Source organism: Petromyzon marinus, unplaced genomic scaffold, assembly GCF_048934315.1.
Source record: "Petromyzon marinus isolate PM22_M1 ecotype Great Lakes invasive population unplaced genomic scaffold, UKy_Petmar_22M1.pri1.0 PM_G_Scaffold_15, whole genome shotgun sequence".
In the NCBI taxonomy this organism is placed as follows: domain Eukaryota; kingdom Metazoa; phylum Chordata; class Hyperoartia; order Petromyzontiformes; family Petromyzontidae; genus Petromyzon; species Petromyzon marinus.
The window spans coordinates 3,923,211-3,941,339 of record NW_027422706.1 but is presented as its reverse complement, the minus strand read 5'-3'; the positions used below and the strand labels follow the sequence as shown (position 1 = coordinate 3,941,339).

General features: G+C 51.3%; 1 protein-coding gene across 2 annotated transcripts in view; it reads left to right on the top strand.

Annotated features, from left to right (window-relative positions):
* The first annotated feature begins 8,046 nt into the window (after window positions 1-8,046).
* LOC142910703 (uncharacterized) overlaps window positions 8,047-18,129 on the top strand; it is a 153,290-nt gene continuing 143,207 nt past the window's right edge. For both annotated transcript variants that reach the window (XM_076060101.1, XM_076060100.1), the window contains exon 1: window positions 8,047-8,125. The gene's annotated coding sequence lies outside the window, so the exon portion shown is untranslated. The remainder of the gene's footprint in view (window positions 8,126-18,129) is intronic.

The following is an 18,129-nucleotide window of genomic DNA, read 5'->3' as shown; positions in this document are numbered from 1 at the left end:
GTTAATAACCATTACTACAGTCTACATTATAGACTGCCAGTACACTCACCATACTTAATAACCATTACTACAGTCTACATTATAGACTGTCAGTACACTCACCATACTTAATAACCATTACTACAGTCTACATTATAGACTGTCAGTACACTCACCATACTTAATAACCATTACTACAGTCTACATTATAGACTGTCAGTAGACTCACCATACTTAATAACCATTACTACAGTATACATTATAGACTGTCAGTACACTCACCATACTTAATAACCATTACTACAGTCTACATTATAGACTGTCAGCACACTCACTATACTTAATAACCATTACTACAGTCTACATTCTAGACTGTCAGTACACTCACCATACTTAATAACCATTACTAGTCTACATTATAGACTGTCAGTAAACTCACCATACTTAATAACCATTACTACAGTCAACATTATAGACTGTCAGTAAACTCACCATGCTTAATAACCATTACTACAGTCAACATTATAGACTGTCAGTACACTCACCATACTTAATAACCAGGCTACAGTCTACATTATAGACTGTCAGTACACTCACCATACTTAATAACCATTACTACAGTCTACATTATAGACTGTCAGTACACTCACTCAGGTTAATAACCATTACTACAGTATACATTATAGACTGTCAGTACACTCACTCAGGTTAATAACCATTACTACAGTCTACATTATAGACTGTCAGTACACTCACTCAGCTTAATAACCATTACTACAGTCTACATTATAGACTGCCAGTACACTCACCATACTTAATAACCATTACTACAGTCTACATTATAGACTGTCAGTAGACTCACTCAGGTTAATAACCATTACTACAGTATACATTATAGACTGTCAGTACACTCACTCAGGTTAATAACCATTACTACAGTCTACATTATAGACTGTCAGTACACTCACTCAGCTTAATAACCATTACTACAGTCTACATTATAGACTGCCAGTACACTCACCATACTTAATAACCATTACTACAGTCAACATTATAGACTGTCAGTAAACTCACCATACTTAATAACCATTACTACAGTCAACATTATAGACTGTCAGTACACTCACCATACTTAATAACCAGGCTACAGTTTACATTATAGACTGTCAGTACACTCACCATACTTAATAACCAGGCTACAGTCTACATTATAGACTGTCAGTACACTCATTCAGCTTAATAACCATTACTACAGTCTACATTATAGACTGCCAGTACACTCACCATACTTAATAACCATTACTACAGTCAACATTATAGACTGTCAGTAAACTCACCATACTTAATAACCATTACTACAGTCAACATTATAGACTGTCAGTACACTCACCATACTTAATAACCAGGCTACAGTCTACATTATAGACTGTCAGTACACTCACCATACTTAATAACCAGGCTACAGTCTACATTATAGACTGTCAGTACACTCATTCAGCTTAATAACCATTACTACAGTCTACATTATAGACTGCCAGTACACTCACCATACTTAATAACCATTACTACAGTCAACATTATAGACTGTCAGTAAACTCACCATACTTAATAACCATTACTACAGTCTACATTATAGACTGTCAGTACACTCACCATACTTAATAACCATTACTACAGTCTACATTATAGACTGTCAGTACACTCACCATACTTAATAACTGTGTGTGTAGTGTGTGAGTACTGTGTGTAGTGTGTGAATACTGTGTGTGTAGTGTGTGTACTGTGTGTGTAGTGTGTGAGTACTGTGTGTGGATTGTGTGAATACTGTGTGTATTGTGTGAGTACTGTGTGTGTAGTGTGTGAGTACTGTGTGTAGTGTGTGAGTACTGTGTGTAGTGTGAGTACTGTGTGTAGTGTGTGAGTACTGTGTGTGTAGTGTGTGAGTACTGTGTGTGTAATGTGTGAGTACTGTGTGTGTAGTGTGTGAATACTGTGTGTAGTGTGTGAGTACTGTGTGTGTAGTGTGTGAGTACTGTGTGTGTAGTGTGTGTGTACTGTGTGTGTGAGTAATGTGTGTGTAGTGTGTGAGCACTGTGTGTGTAGTGTGTGAGTACTCTGCGTGTAATGTCTGAATACTGTGTGTGTAGTGTGTGTGTAGTGTGTGTGTGAGTACTGTGTGTGTAGTGTGTGAGCACTGTGTGTGTAGTGTGTGAGTACTCTGCGTGTAATGTGTGAGTACTCTGCGTGTAATGTCTGAATACTGTGTGTGTACTGTGTGTGTAGTGTGTGAGTACTGTGTGTAGTGTGTGAGTAATGTGTGTGTAGTGTGTGAATACTGGGTGTGAGTACTGTGTGTGTAGTGTGTGTGTACTGTGTGTGTAGCGTGTGTGTACTGTGTGTGTAGTGTGAATACTGTGTGTAATGTGTGTGAGTACGGTGTGTGTAGTGTGTGAATACTGGGTGTGTAGTGTGTGAATACTGTGTGTAGTGTGTGAATACTGTGTGTGTAGTGTGTAAGTACTGTGTGTGTAGTGTGTGAGTACTGTGTGTGTAGTGTGTGAGTACTGTGTGTAGTGTGTGAGTACTGTGTGTGTAGCGTGTGAGTACTGTGTGTAGTGTGAGTACTGTGTGTGTAGTGTGTGTACTGTGTGGTGTGTGAGTACTGTGTGTGTATTGTGTGAATACTGTGTGTAGTGTGTGAGTACTGTGTGTGTAGTGTGTGAGTACTGTGTGTGTAGTGTGTGAGTACTGTGTGTGTAGTGTGTGAATACTGTGTGTAGTGTGTGAATACTGTGTGTAGTGTGTGAATACTGTGTGTAGTGTGTGAGTACTGTGTGTGTAGTGTGTGAGTACTGTGTGTGTAGTGTGTGAGTACTGGGTGTGTAGTGTGTGTGTACTGTGTGTAGTGTGTGAATACTGTATGTGTAGTGTGTGAGTACTGTGTGTGTAGTGAGTACTGTGTGTGTAGCGTGTGAGTACTGTGTGTGTAGCGTGTGAGTACTGTGTGTGTAGTGTGAGTACTGTGTGTGTAGTGTGTGAGTACTGTGTGTGTAGTGTGCGTGTACTGTGTGTGTAGTGTGTGAATACTGTGTGTGTATTGTGTGAGTACTGTGTGTGTAGTGTGTGAATACTGGGTGTAGTGTGTGAGTACTGTGTGTGTAGTGTGTGAATACTGTGTGTGTAGTGTGTGAGTACTGTGTGTAGTGTGTGAGTACTGTGTGTAGTGTGTGAGTACTGTGTGTGTAGTGTGTGAGTACTGTGTGTGTAGTGTGTGAGTACTGTGTGTGTAGTGTGTGAGTACTGTGTGTGTAGTGTGTGAGTACTGTGTGTGTAGTGTGTGAATACTGTGTGTAGTGTGTGAATACTGTGTGTAGTGTGTGAGTACTGTGTGTGTAGTGTGTGAGTACCGTGTGTGTAGTGTGTGAGTACTGTATGTGTAGTGTGTGAGTACTGTGTGTGTAGTGTGTGAGTACTGTGTGTGTAGCGTGTGAGTACTGTGTGTGTAGTGTGAGTACTGTGTGTGTAGTGTGTGAGTACTGTGTGTGTAGTGTGCGTGTACTGTGTGTGTAGTGTGTGAATACTGTGTGTGTATTGTGTGAGTACTGTGTGTGTAGTGTGTGAATACTGGGTGTAGTGTGTGAGTACTGTGTGTGTAGTGTGCGTGTACTGTGTGTGTAGTGTGTGTGTACTGTGTGTGTAGTGTGTACTGTGTGTGTAGTGTGTGAGTACTGTGTGTGTAGTGTGTGAGTACTGTGTGTAGTGTGTGAGTACTGTGTGTGTAGTGTGTGAATACTGTGTGTAGTGTGAGTACTGTGTGTGTAGTGTGTGAGTACTGTGTGTGTAGTGTGTGAATACTGTGTGTAGTGTGAGTACTGTGTGTGTAGTGTGTGAGTACTGTGTGTGTAGTGTGTGAATACTGTGTGTGTAGTGTGTGAGTACTGTGTGTGTAGTGTGTGAGTACTGTGTGTGTAGTGTGTGAGTACTGTGTGTAGTGTGTGAGTACTGTGTGTGTAGTGTGTGAATACTGTGTGTGTATTGTGTGAATACTGTGTGTGTAGTGTGCGTGTACTGTGTGTGTAGTGTGCGTGTACTGTGTGTGTAGTGTGTGAATACTGTGTGTAGTGTGTGAATACTGTGTGTGTAGTGTATGTGTACTGTGTGTAGTGTGTGAGTACTGTGTGTAGTGTGTGAATACTGTGTGTGTAGTGTATGTGTACTGTGTGTGTAGTGTGTGAGTACTGTGTGTAGTGTGTGAGTACTGTGTGTGTAGTGTGTGAATACTGTGTGTAGTGTGAGTACTGTGTGTGTAGTGTGTGAGTACTGTGTGTGTAGTGTGTGAATACTGTGTGTGTAGTGTGTGAGTACTGTGTGTGTAGTGTGTGAGTACTGTGTGTGTAGTGTGTGAGTACTGTGTGTAGTGTGTGAGTACTGTGTGTGTAGTGTGTGAATACTGTGTGTGTATTGTGTGAATACTGTGTGTGTAGTGTGCGTGTACTGTGTGTGTAGTGTGCGTGTACTGTGTGTGTAGTGTGTGAATACTGTGTGTAGTGTGTGAATACTGTGTGTGTAGTGTATGTGTACTGTGTGTAGTGTGTGAGTACTGTGTGTAGTGTGTGAATACTGTGTGTGTAGTGTATGTGTACTGTGTGTGTAGTGTGTGAGTACTGTGTGTAGTGTGTGAGTACTGTGTGTGTAGTGTGTGAGTACTGTGTGTGTAGTGTGTGAGTACTGTGTGTGTAGTGTGTGAATACTGGGGGAAGCATACCAAAACAGACAAGGTTTAGCAAAATTTGGAAACCATATAAAGCAACGCAGACGGTCGGTCAAAACACAATCAACGCATAGTCTGATTGATTACGCTATTTCAAAGATTGCTAAAGTGCAAGTTAAGTATGAACTTCAAAACACAGACCGCACACACACACAGACATTCAAGCAGAGCGGACCAGCACAGAGGCAGCACACAGTGGGAGTCGCGTTCAAATTTAGCTCTTCTGTACCTGATGATGGCCGCTTGTGTTGCGGCCGAAACGTCCTACGCTATCACGTCATTTCATTAATTTATTTCTTATTCGTACGTGACTTTACCGAAAAAAACACGCAAAGAGTAATTCCTGCAAGTCACGAATGCTTCGAACCGAGTCTCAAGTACTGTTACAGGATACAAACGTGGCGAGTTTGGCTGTTTGCGTGAATACCGTCTGTTGTAAAACAGCGCGTGTGTAACAACACAACCTTGTGGCAACAACAACCCGCGTGTGGAACAACACAACCTTGCGGCAACAACAACCCGCGTGTGGAACAACACAACTTTGTGGCAACAACAACAACCCGCGTGTGGAACAACACAACCTTGCGGCAACAACAACCCGCGTGTGTAACAACACAACCTTGTGGCAACAACAACAACCCGCGTGTGGAACAACACAACCTTGCGGCAACAACCCGCGTGTGTAACAACACAACCTTGTGGCAACAACAACCCGCGTGTGGAACAACACAACTTTGTGGCAACAACAACAACAACCCGCGTGTGGAACAACACAACCTTGCGGCAACAACAACCCGCGTGTGGAACAACACAACCTTGTGGCAACAACAACAACAACCCGCGTGTGGATGTCGCGCGCGTTATCCAGCACCGCATGTTCACACAGCGTGAGAGAGTGTGTTGCTTGTGAATCTCACCGTGTGTGTGCCGTGTGTGTGTGTACGTGTGTGTGTGTGCTGCAAGTGGCGGGAAGTCGTGGGCCGTGTTCAAGTCGGCGACGCGGGCACGAACCTTCACTTGGCTGCTCGCGTTCCCAAGGAAGAAGTTGTAACGCCGCTTGCTGTAGTTGTAACCCTGAGGTTGTAGTAGTAACAACGCCGCTTGCTGTAGTTGTAACCCTGAGGTTGTAGTAGTAACAACGCCGCTTGCTGTAGTTGTAACCCTGAGGTTGTAGTAGTAACAACGCCGCTTGCTGTAGTTGTAACCCTGAGGTTGTAGTAGTAACAACGCCGCTTGCTGTAGTTGTAACCCTGAGGTTGTAGTAGTAACAACGCCGCTTGCTGTAGTTGTAACCCTGAGGTTGTAGTAGTAACAACACCGCTGTAGTTATAACCCTGAGGTTGTAGTAGTAACAACACCGCTGCTGTAGTAGTAACCCTGAGGTTGTAGTAGTAACAACACCGCTGTAGTTATAACCATGAGGTTGTAGTAGTAACAACACCGCTGTAGTTGTAACCCTGAGGTTGTAGTAGTAACAACACCGCTTGCTGTAGTTGTAACCCTGAGGTTGTAGTAGTAACAACACTGCTGCTGTAGTTTTAACCCTGAGGTTGTAGTAGTAACAACACTGCTGCTGTAGTTATAACTCTGAGGTTGTAGTAGTAACAACACTGCTGCTGTAGTTATAACCCTGAGGTTGTAGTAACACCGCTGCTGCTGCTGCGATGTTGGCGGGGTAATGAACTCTGGCGATATCAAAAGTGTCGGGAAATCACGTGACGTTGCAACGCCTCTTTAGTTCCATCTGTCTGTTACAAACCCCCCCACCCCCACACCGGGATACAGAGGTCGCTGTTTTCACAACTGACACAGCCACCAAAGACAAAAGACCCCCCCATACCGGTGGTGTTGTTGTAGCCTGTGGCGGACTTCTGGGGCAAGTGCTGTTCAGCGAGCAGCGCCTCTTGAATGCCGGAACGGTACACGGAAAGGGGTGGGCGGCCAGCACCACGCCCGGCTGTCTTTGTCTCCCCGAGTAAACCGAATTTATTATCAAACGCATCACAACATTGTACCGCTAAAATAAAATGCAAAGACAATTTAACAAAAAAATGTTTTAAGTAGCGGCTTTGATTAGACGCCGCATCGGCTACTCAATTTGAGGCTGAGTTGACCTAGGGGAGGCCCAGGACCAGTTCGGATAATCGTCACTCGCGTTTGCTGACCGTGTGCGGGAATCGAACTCGGCGAGGCCGCTAACCGCTGCGCCACCGCTCCTCTCTGAAACAGAGGTCGCTGTTTTCACACAGCCTCGGGTCACTTAAGCATCATGGCACCGAGACAGAGGTTACAGCCTCGAGTTGCTTCTGTCTGTTACGAAGACAGAGGTTACTGAAACAGAGGTCGCTGTTTTCACACAGCCTCGGGTCACTTAAGAATCATGGCACCGAGACAGAGGTTACAGCCTCGAGTTGCTTCTGTCTATTACGAAGACAGAGGTTACTGAAACAGAGGTCGCTGTTTTCACACAGCCTCGGTTCACTTAAGCATCATGGCACCGAGACAGAGGTTACAGCCTCGAATTGCTTCTGTCTGTTACGAAGACAGAGGTCACTGTTTGGAAGAAAATAAGAATTAATGTTGATTTGAAGCTTTCGTGAATGCAGGAATCTATACTCTGGTTAAAATTCTGATTTATTTTATACCTACGTGACTTTACCGAAAGAACTAAAAAAATAAGAATTAAGTTTTACCCTGTCTGGCAATAAAAAAACCCCTTTTTTTGCGAGGAATCAACTCTGCTGCATTAACCGCACGAACTTGTGATGAACACGCAAAAACAACATGCTCTGATAATATATGCAAATCTAGAATTAATATATGGCGTGTCTCCCGCACACAACGCGTCATCCACCACCAGACACCCCCCGGCGCCTCTGCGGCCCCCGGCAACAGTCCCAGCCAATCACCGCCGTCGCTTCTCGTCTACCTTTGATTGGGCCCAACCGATGACGTCACCTCACAGCTTCTGCCTCCTCTCAGACACCCCCCGGCGCCTCTGCAGCCCCCGGCAACAGTCCCAGCCAATCACCGTTAGCGCCACGGGCAGCGATTTGTCACTGGGTAAACAGCGGGAGGGGGGCGGGGGCGCGGGTGGGGGGGATGACGAGACTCCTCCCCCCCCACCCCCCAACAGCCGGGGGCGTTCGATTGGATGCGCAGGATGACGTCAGATGATCCGGGTACTAACGGGTTTTTGTTGCCATATAAGGGAGTGGGAGCGGAGCAAAAAAATTCTGCGGAGTCATTCAGGAACGTCGGCACGAAGTTCAGGCGGCCTCAGCCGTCCTCAACATTCCGCGTGAGGTTCGCAGGGTGGAGTTCAGGGCGAGCCTTTCCCCCCCCCCAAGCCCCATCGGGCAGCGTAAAGAAGAGGTGAGTGGATACCGGTAAAAGGCGAGGTCGGCTGTTCCGGTCGAGCTTAGGCGATAGACTGCGCTCGGCGACGAGGCCTATTCTCTCACCCTCTCCTAGCCTCTCCACTGCTAGCCTGTTCTCTCTCACGCTCCTAGCCTCTCTACTGCTAGCCTGTTCTCTCACTCTCCTTAGCCTCTCCACTGCTAGCCTGTTCTCTCACGCTCCTAGCCTCTCCACTGCTAGCCTGTTCTCTCTCACGCTCCTAGCCTCTCCACTGCTGCCCTGTTCTCTCTCTCCAAGCCTCTCCACTGCTAGCCTGTTCTCTCACTCTCCTAGCCTCTCCACTGCTAGCCTGTTCTCTCACCCTCTCCTAGCCTCTCCACTGCTAGCCTGTTCTCTCTCACTCTCCTAGCCTCTCCACTGCTAGCCTGTTCTCTCTCACTCTCCTAGCCTCTCCACTGCTAGCCTGTTCTCTCTCACTCTTCTAGCCTCTCCACTGCTAGCCTGTTCTCTCACGCTCCTTAGCCTCTCCACTGCTAGCCTGTTCTCTCACTCTCCTAGCCTCTCCACTGCTAGCCTGTTCTCTCTCACGCTCCTAGCCTCTCTACTGCTAGCCTGTTCTCTCACTCTCCTTAGCCTCTCCACTGCTAGCCTGTTCTCTCACGCTCCTAGCCTCTCCACTGCTAGCCTGTTCTCTCTCACGCTCCTAGCCTCTCCACTGCTGCCCTGTTCTCTCTCTCCAAGCCTCTCCACTGCTAGCCTGTTCTCTCACTCTCCTAGCCTCTCCACTGCTAGCCTGTTCTCTCACCCTCTCCTAGCCTCTCCACTGCTAGCCTGTTCTCTCACCCTCTCCTAGCCTCTCCACTGCTAGCCTGTTCTCTCTCACTCTCCTAGCCTCTCCACTGCTAGCCTGTGCTCTCACCCTCCTGGCCTCTCCACTGTTAGCCTGTTCTCTCACGCTCCTAGCCTCTCCACTGCTAGCCTATTCTCTCTCTCCTAGCCTCTCTACTGCTAGCCTGTTCTCTCACGCTCCTAGCCACTCCACTGCTAGCCTGTTCTCTCACCCTCCTAGCCTCTCCACTGCTTGCCTGTTGTCTCACTCTCCTAGCCTCTCCACTGCTAGCCTGTTCTCTCACACTCCTTAGCCTCTCCACTGCTAGCCTGTTCTCTCTCTCACTCTCCTAGCCTCTCCACTGCTAGCCTGTTCGCTCTCACACTCCTAGCCTCTCTACTGCTAGCCTGTTCTCTCACTCTCCTTAGCCTCTCCACTGCTAGCCTGTTCTCTCTCACGCTCCTAGCCTCTCCACTGCTAGCCTGTTCTCTCACCCTCCTAGCCTCTCCACTGCTAGCCTGTTCTCTCTCACGCTCCTAGCCTCTCTACTGCTAGCCTGTTCTCTCACGCTCCTAGCATCTCCACTGCTAGCCTGTTCTCTCACTCTCCTAGCCTCTCCACTGCTAGCCTGTTCTCTCACTCTCCTAGCCTCCACTGCTAGCCTGTTCTCTCTCACTCTCCTAGCCTCTCCACTGCTAGCCTGTGCTCTCACCCTCCTGGCCTCTCCACTGCCTGCCTGTTCTCTCTCTCTCTCCTAGCCTCTCCACTGCTAGCCTGTGCTCTCACCCTCCTAGCCTCTCCACTGCTAGCCTGTTCTCTCTCTCTCTCCTAGCCTCTCCACTGCTAGCCTGTTCTCTCTCACGCTCCTAGCCTCTCCACTGCTAGCCTGTGCTCTCACCCTCCTGGCCTCTCCACTGCCTGCCTGTTCTCTCACTCTCCAAGCCTCTCTACTGCTAGCCTGTTCTCTCACGCTCCTAGCCTCTCCACTGCTAGCCTATTCTCTCTCTCCTAGCCTCTCCACTGCTAGCCTATTCTCTCTCTCCTAGCCACTCCACTGCTAGCCTATTCTCTCACCCTCCTTAGCCTCTCCACTGCTAGCCTGTTCTCTCTCACTCTCCTAGCCTCTCCACTGCCAGCCTGTTCTCTCACACTCCTTAGCCTCCACTGCTAGCCTGTTCTCTCTCTCACACTCCTTAGCCTCTCCACTGCTAGCCTGTTCTCTCTCTCACTCTCCTAGCCTCTCCACTGCTAGCCTGTTCTCTCTCACGCTCCTAGCCTCTCTACTGCTAGCCTGTTCTCTCACTCTCCTTAGCCTCTCCACTGCTAGCCTGTTCTCTCACGCTCCTAGCCTCTCCACTGCTAGCCTGTTCTCTCACACTCCTTAGCCTCCACTGCTAGCCTGTTCTCTCTCTCACACTCCTTAGCCTCTCCACTGCTAGCCTGTTCTCTCTCTCACTCTCCTAGCCTCTCCACTGCTAGCCTGTTCTCTCTCACGCTCCTAGCCTCTCTACTGCTAGCCTGTTCTCTCACTCTCCTTAGCCTCTCCACTGCTAGCCTGTTCTCTCACGCTCCTAGCCTCTCCACTGCTGCCCTGTTCTCTCTCTCCAAGCCTCTCCACTGCTAGCCTGTTCTCTCACTCTCCTAGCCTCTCCACTGCTAGCCTGTTCTCTCACCCTCTCCTAGCCTCTCCACTGCTAGCCTGTTCTCTCACCCTCTCCTAGCCTCTCCACTGCTAGCCTGTTCTCTCTCCCTCTCCTAGCCTCTCCACTGCTCGCCTGCTCTCTCTCTCTCCTAGCCTCTCCACTGCTAGCCTGTTCTCTCTCACGCTCCTAGCCTCACCACTGCTAGCCTGTTCTCTCACCCTCCTGGCCTCTCCACTGCTAGCCTGTTCTCTCACGCTCCTAGCCTCTCCACTGCTAGCCTGTTCTCTCACCCTCCTAGCCTCTCCACTGCTAGCCTGTTCTCTCACGCGCCTAGCCTCTCCACTGCTAGCCTGTTCTCTCACCCTCCTAGCCTCTCCACTGCTAGCCTGTTCTCTCACCTTCCTAGCCTCTCCACTGCTAGCCTGTTCTCTCTCACGCTCCTAGCCTCTCTACTGCTAGCCTGTTCTCTCACGCTCCTAGCCTCTCCACTGCTGCCCTGTTCTCTCTCTCCAAGCCTCTCCACTGCTAGCTTGTTCTCTCACTCTCCTAGCCTCTCCACTGCTAGCCTGTTCTCTCACCCTCTCCTAGCCTCTCCACTGCTAGCCTGTTCTCTCTCCCTCTCCTAGCCTCTCCACTGCTCGCCTGCTCTCTCTCTCTCCTAGCCTCTCCACTGCTAGCCTGTTCTCTCACCCTCCTAGCCTCTCCACTGCTAGCCTGTTCTCTCACCCTCCTAGCCTCTCCACTGCTAGCCTGTTCTCTCACTCTCCTAGCCTCTCCACTGCTAGCCTGTTCTCTCACCCTCCTAGCCTCTCCACTGCTAGCCTGTTCTCTCACCTTCCTAGCCTCTCCACTGCTAGCCTGTTCTCTCTCACGCTCCTAGCCTCTCTACTGCTAGCCTGTTCTCTCACGCTCCTAGCCTCTTCACTGCTAGCCTGTTCTCTCACTCTCCTAGCCTCTCCACTGCTAGCCTGTTCTCTCTCACTCTCCTAGCCTCTCCACTGCTAGCCTGTTATCTCTCACTCTCCTAGCCTCTCCACTGCTAGCCTGTTCTCTCACTCTCCTAGCCTCTCCACTGCTAGCCTGTTATCTCTCACTCTCCTAGCCTCTCCACTGCTAGCCTGTTCTCTCACCCTCCTGGCCTCTCCACTGCTAGCCTGTTCTCTCACGCTCCTAGCCTCTCCACTGCTAGCCTGTTCTCTCACCCTCCTAGCCTCTCCACTGCTAGCCTGTTCTCTCACCCTCCTAGCCTCTCCACTGCTAGCCTGTTCTCTCACTCTCCTAGCCTCTCCACTGCTAGCCTGTTCTCTCACCCTCCTAGCCTCTCCACTGCTAGCCTGTTCTCTCACCTTCCTAGCCTCTCCACTGCTAGCCTGTTCTCTCTCACGCTCCTAGCCTCTCTACTGCTAGCCTGTTCTCTCACGCTCCTAGCCTCTTCACTGCTAGCCTGTTCTCTCACTCTCCTAGCCTCTCCACTGCTAGCCTGTTCTCTCACTCTCCTAGCCTCTCCACTGCTAGCCTGTTCTCTCACTCTCCTAGCCTCTCCACTGCTAGCCTGTTCTCTCTCTCCTAGCCTCTCCACTGCTAGCCTGTTCTCTCTCACTCTCCTAGCCTCTCCACTGCTAGCCTGTTCTCTCACTCTCCTAGCCTCTCCACTGCTAGCCTGTTCTCTCACTCTCCTAGCCTCTCCACTGCTAGCCTGTTCTCTCACTCTCCTAGCCTCTCCACTGCTAGCCTGTTCTCTCTCTCCTAGCCTCTCCACTGCTAGCCTGTTCTCTCTCACTCTCCTAGCCTCTCCACTGCTAGCCTGTTCTCTCTCACTCTCCTAGCCTCTCCACTGCTAGCCTGTTCTCTCTCACTCTCCTAGCCTCTCCACTGCTAGCCTGTTCTCTCTCACGCTCCTAGCCTCTCTACTGCTAGCCTGTTCTCTCACTCTCATAGCCTCTCCACGGCTAGCCTGTTCTCTCTCACCCTCCTAGCCTCTCTACTGCTATCCTGTTCTCTCACGCTCCTAGCCTCTCCACTGCTAGCCTGTTCTCTCACGCTCCTTAGCCTCTCCACTGCTAGCCTGTTCTCTCTCTCACTCTCCTAGCCTCTCCACTGCTAGCCTGTTCTCTCTCACGCTCCTAGCCTCTCTACTGCTAGCCTGTTCTCTCACTCTCCTTAGCCTCTCCACTGCTAGCCTGTTCTCTCACGCTCCTAGCCTCTCCACTGCTGCCCTGTTCTCTATCTCCAAGCCTCTCCACTGCTAGCCTGTTCTCTCACCCTCCTGGCCTCTCCACTACTAGCCTGTTCTCTCACGCTCCTAGCCTCTCCACTGCTAGCCTGTTCTCTCTCTCCTAGCCTCTCCACTGCTAGCCTGTTCTCTCACGCTCCTCGCCTCTCCACTGCTAGCCTGTTCTCTCACCCTCCTAGCCTCTCCACTGCTAGCCTGTTCTCTCACTCTCCTAGCCTCTCCACTGCTAGCCTGTTCTCTCACCCTCCTAGCCTCTCCACTGCTAGCCTGTTCTCTCTCACTCTCCTAGCCTCTCCACTGCCTGCCTGTTCTCTCACTCTCCTAGCCTCTCCACTGCTAGCCTGTTCTCTCTCATGCTCCTAGCCTCTCCACTGCTAGCCTGTTCTCTCACCCTCCTAGCCTCTCCACTGCTAGCCTGTTCTCTCCCCCTCCTAGCCTCTCCACTGCTAGCCTGTTCTCTCTCACTCTCCTAGCCTCTCCACTGCCTGCCTGTTCTCTCTCACTCTCCTAGCCTCTCCACTGCTAGCCTGTTCTCTCTCACGCTCCTAGCCTCTCCACTGCTAGCCTGTTCTCTCACCCTCCTAGCCTCTCCACTGCTAGCCTGTTCTCTCTCACGCTCCTAGCCTCTCTACTGCTAGCCTGTTCTCTCACGCTCCTAGCCTCTCCACTGCTAGCCTGTTCTCTCACTCTCCTAGCCTCTCCACTGCTAGCCTGTTCTCTCACTCTCCTAGCCTCCACTGCTAGTCTGTTCTCTCTCTCCTAGCCTCTCCACTGCTAGCCTGTTCTCTCTCACTCTCCTAGCCTCTCCACTGCTAGCCTGTTCTCTCTCATTCTCCTAGCCTCTCCACTGCTAGCCTGTTCTCTCACGCTCCTTAGCCTCTCCACTGCTAGCCTGTTCTCTCTCTCACTCTCCTAGCCTCTCCACTGCTAGCCTGTTCTCTCTCACGGTCCTAGCCTCTCCACTGCTGCCCTGTTCTCTCTCTCCAAGCCTCTCCACTGCTAGCCTGTTCTCTCACTCTCCTAGCCTCTCCACTGCTAGCCTGTTCTCTCACCCTCTCCTAGCCTCTCCACTGCTAGCCTGTTCTCTCACCCTCTCCTAGCCTCTCCACTGCTAGCCTGTTCTCTCTCTCTCTCCTAGCCTCTCCACTGCTAGCCTGTTCTCTCTCACGCTCCTAGCCTCTCCACTGCTAGCCTGTGCTCTCACCCTCCTGGCCTCTCCACTGCTAGCCTGTTCTCTCACGCTCCTAGCCTCTCCACTGCTAGCCTATTCTCTCTCTCCTAGCCTCTCTACTGCTAGCCTGTTCTCTCACGCTCCTAGCCACTCCACTGCTAGCCTATTCTCTCACCCTCCTTAGCCTCTCCACTGCTAGCCTGTTCTCTCTCTCTCACTCTCCTAGCCTCTCCACTGCTAGCCTGTTCTCTCTCACTCTCCTAGCCTCTCCACTGCTAGCCTGTTCTCTCACACTCCTTAGCCTCCACTGCTAGCCTGTTCTCTCTCTCACACTCCTTAGCCTCTCCACTGCTAGCCTGTTCTCTCTCTCACTCTCCTAGCCTCTCCACTGCTAGCCTGTTCTCTCTCACGCTCCTAGCCTCTCTACTGCTAGCCTGTTCTCTCACTCTCCTTAGCCTCTCCACTGCTAGCCTGTTCTCTCACGCTCCTAGCCTCTCCACTGCTAGCCTGTTCTCTCACACTCCTTAGCCTCCACTGCTAGCCTGTTCTCTCTCTCACACTCCTTAGCCTCTCCACTGCTAGCCTGTTCTCTCTCTCTCACTCTCCTAGCCTCTCCACTGCTAGCCTGTTCTCTCTCACGCTCCTAGCCTCTCTACTGCTAGCCTGTTCTCTCACTCTCCTTAGCCTCTCCACTGCTAGCCTGTTCTCTCACGCTCCTAGCCTTTCCACTGCTGCCCTGTTCTCTCTCTCCAAGCCTCTCCACTGCTAGCCTGTTCTCTCACTCTCCTAGCCTCTCCACTGCTAGCCTGTTCTCTCACTCTCCTAGCCTCTCCACTGCTAGCCTGTTCTCTCACCCTCTCCTAGCCTCTCCACTGCTAGCCTGTTCTCTCTCCCTCTCCTAGCCTCTCCACTGCTCGCCTGCTCTCTCTCTCTCCTAGCCTCTCCACTGCTAGCCTGTTCTCTCTCACGCTCCTAGCCTCACCACTGCTAGCCTGTTCTCTCACCCTCCTGGCCTCTCCACTGCTAGCCTGTTCTCTCACGCTCCTAGCCTCTCCACTGCTAGCCTGTTCTCTCACCCTCCTAGCCTCTCCACTGCTAGCCTGTTCTCTCACGCGCCTAGCCTCTCCACTGCTAGCCTGTTCTCTCACCCTCCTAGCCTCTCCACTGCTAGCCTGTTCTCTCACCTTCCTAGCCTCTCCACTGCTAGCCTGTTCTCTCTCACGCTCCTAGCCTCTCTACTGCTAGCCTGTTCTCTCACGCTCCTAGCCTCTCCACTGCTGCCCTGTTCTCTCTCTCCAAGCCTCTCCACTGGTAGCTTGTTCTCTCACTCTCCTAGCCTCTCCACTGCTAGCCTGTTCTCTCACCCTCTCCTAGCCTCTCCACTGCTAGTCTGTTCTCTCACCCTCTCCTAGCCTCTCCACTGCTAGCCTGTTCTCTCTCCCTCTCCTAGCCTCTCCACTGCTCGCCTGCTCTCTCTCTCTCCTAGCCTCTCCACTGCTAGCCTGTTCTCTCACCCTCCTAGCCTCTCCACTGCTAGCCTGTTCTCTCACGCTCCTAGCCTCTCCACTGCTAGCCTGTTCTCTCACCCTCCTAGCCTCTCCACTGCTAGCCTGTTCTCTCACCCTCCTAGCCTCTCCACTGCTAGCCTGTTCTCTCACGCTCCTAGCCTCTCCACTGCTAGCCTGTTCTCTCACCCTCCTAGCCTCTCCACTGCTAGCCTGTTCTCTCACCTTCCTAGCCTCTCCACTGCTAGCCTGTTCTCTCTCACGCTCCTAGCCTCTCTACTGCTAGCCTGTTCTCTCACGCTCCTAGCCTCTTCACTGCTAGCCTGTTCTCTCACTCTCCTAGCCTCTCCACTGCTAGCCTGTTCTCTCACTCTCCTAGCCTCTCCACTGCTAGCCTGTTCTCTCACTCTCCTAGCCTCTCCACTGCTAGCCTGTTCTCTCACTCTCCTAGCCTCTCCACTGCTAGCCTGTTCTCTCTCACTCTCCTAGCCTCTCCACTGCTAGCCTGTTCTCTCTCACTCTCCTAGCCTCTCCACTGCTAGCCTGTTCTCTCACTCTCCTAGCCTCTCCACTGCTAGCTTGTTCTCTCACTCTCCTAGCCTCTCCACTGCTAGCCTGTTCTCTCACTCTCCTAGCCTCTCCACTGCTAGCCTGTTCTCTCACTCTCCTAGCCTCTCCACTGCTAGCCTGTTCTCTCTCACTCTCCTAGCCTCTCCACTGCTAGCCTGTTCTCTCTCACTCTCCTAGCCTCTCCACTGCTAGCCTGTTCTCTCTCTCTCCTAGCCTCTCCACTGCTAGCCTGTTCTCTCTCACTCTCCTAGCCTCTCCACTGCTAGCCTGTTCTCTCACGCTCCTAGCCTCTCTACTGCTAGCCTGTTCTCTCACTCTCATAGCCTCTCCACGGCTAGCCTGTTCTCTCTCACCCTCCTAGCCTCTCTACTGCTAGCCTGTTCTCTCACACTCCTAGCCTCTCCACTGCTAGCCTGTTCTCTCACGCTCCTAGCCTCTCCACTGCTAGCCTGTTCTCTCTCTCCTAGCCTCTCCACTGCTAGCCTGTTCTCTCACGCTCCTAGCCTCTCCACTGCTAGCCTGTTCTCTCTCACGCTCCTAGCCTCTCCACTGCCTGCCTGTTCTCTCTCACGCTCCTAGCCTCTCCACTGCTAGCCTGTTCTCTCACCCTCCTAGCCTCTCCACTGCTAGCCTGTTCTCTCTCACGCTCCTAGCCTCTCTACTGCTAGCCTGTTCCCTCACGCTCCTAGCCTCTCCACTGCTAGCCTGTTCTCTCTCACTCTCCTAGCCTCTCCACTGCTAGCCTGTTCTCTCACCCTCCTAGCCTCTCCACTGCTAGCCTGTTCTCTCTCACTTTCCTAGCCTCTCCACTGCCTGCCTGTTCTCTCTCACTCTCCTAGCCTCTCCACTGCTAGCCTGTTCTCTCACACTCCTAGCCTCTCCACTGCTAGCCTGTTCTCTCACCCTCCTAGCCTCTCCACTGCTAGCCTGTTCTCTCTCACGCTCCTAGCCTCTCTACTGCTAGCCTATTCTCTCACGCTCCTAGCCTCTCCACTGCTAGCCTGTTCTCTCACTCTCCTAGCCTCTCCACTGCTAGCCTGTGCTCTCACTCTCCTAGCCTCTCCACTGCTAGCCTGTTCTCTCTCTCCTAGCCTCTCCACTGCTAGCCTGTTCTCTCTCACTCTCCTAGCCTCTCCACTGCTAGCCTGTTCTCTCTCACGCTCCTAGCCTCTCTACTGCTAGCCTGTTCTCTCACTCTCATAGCCTCTCCACGGCTCGCCTGTTCTCTCTCACCCTCCTAGCCTCTCCACTGCTAGCCTGTTCTCTCTCACGCTCCTAGCCTCTCCACTGCTAGCCTGTTCTCTCACGCTCCTTAGCCTCTCCACTGCTAGCCTGTTCTCTCTCTCACTCTCCTAGCCTCTCCACTGCTAGCCTGTTCTCTCTCACGCTCCTAGCCTCTCTACTGCTAGCCTGTTCTCTCACTCTCCTTAGTCTCTCCACTGCTAGCCTGTTCTCTCACGCTCCTAGCCTCTCCACTGCTAGCCTGTTCTCTCTCACGCTCCTAGCCTCTCCACTGCTGCCCTGTTCTCTCTCTCCAAGCCTCTCCACTGCTAGCCTGTTCTCTCACCCTCCTGGCCTCTCCACTGCTAGCCTGTTCTCTCACGCTCCTAGCCTCTCCACTGCTAGCCTGTTCTCTCTCTCCTAGCCTCTCCACTGCTAGCCTGTTCTCTCACGCTCCTAGCCTCTCCACTGCTAGCCTGTTCTCTCACTCTCCTAGCCTCTCCACTGCTAGCCTGTTCTCTCACCCTCCTAGCCTCTCCACTGCTAGCCTGTTCTCTCACCTTCCTAGCCTCTCCACTGCTAGCCTGTTCTCTCTCACGCTCCTAGCCTCTCTACTGCTAGCCTGTTCTCTCACGCTCCTAGCCTCTTCACTGCTAGCCTGTTCTCTCACTCTCCTAGCCTCTCCACTGCTAGCCTGTTCTCTCTCACTCTCCTAGCCTCTCCACTGCTAGCCTGTTATCTCTCACTCTCCTAGCCTCTCCACTGCTAGCCTGTTCTCTCACGCTCCTAGCCTCTCTACTGCTAGCCTGTTCTCTCACTCTCATAGCCTCTCCACGGCTAGCCTGTT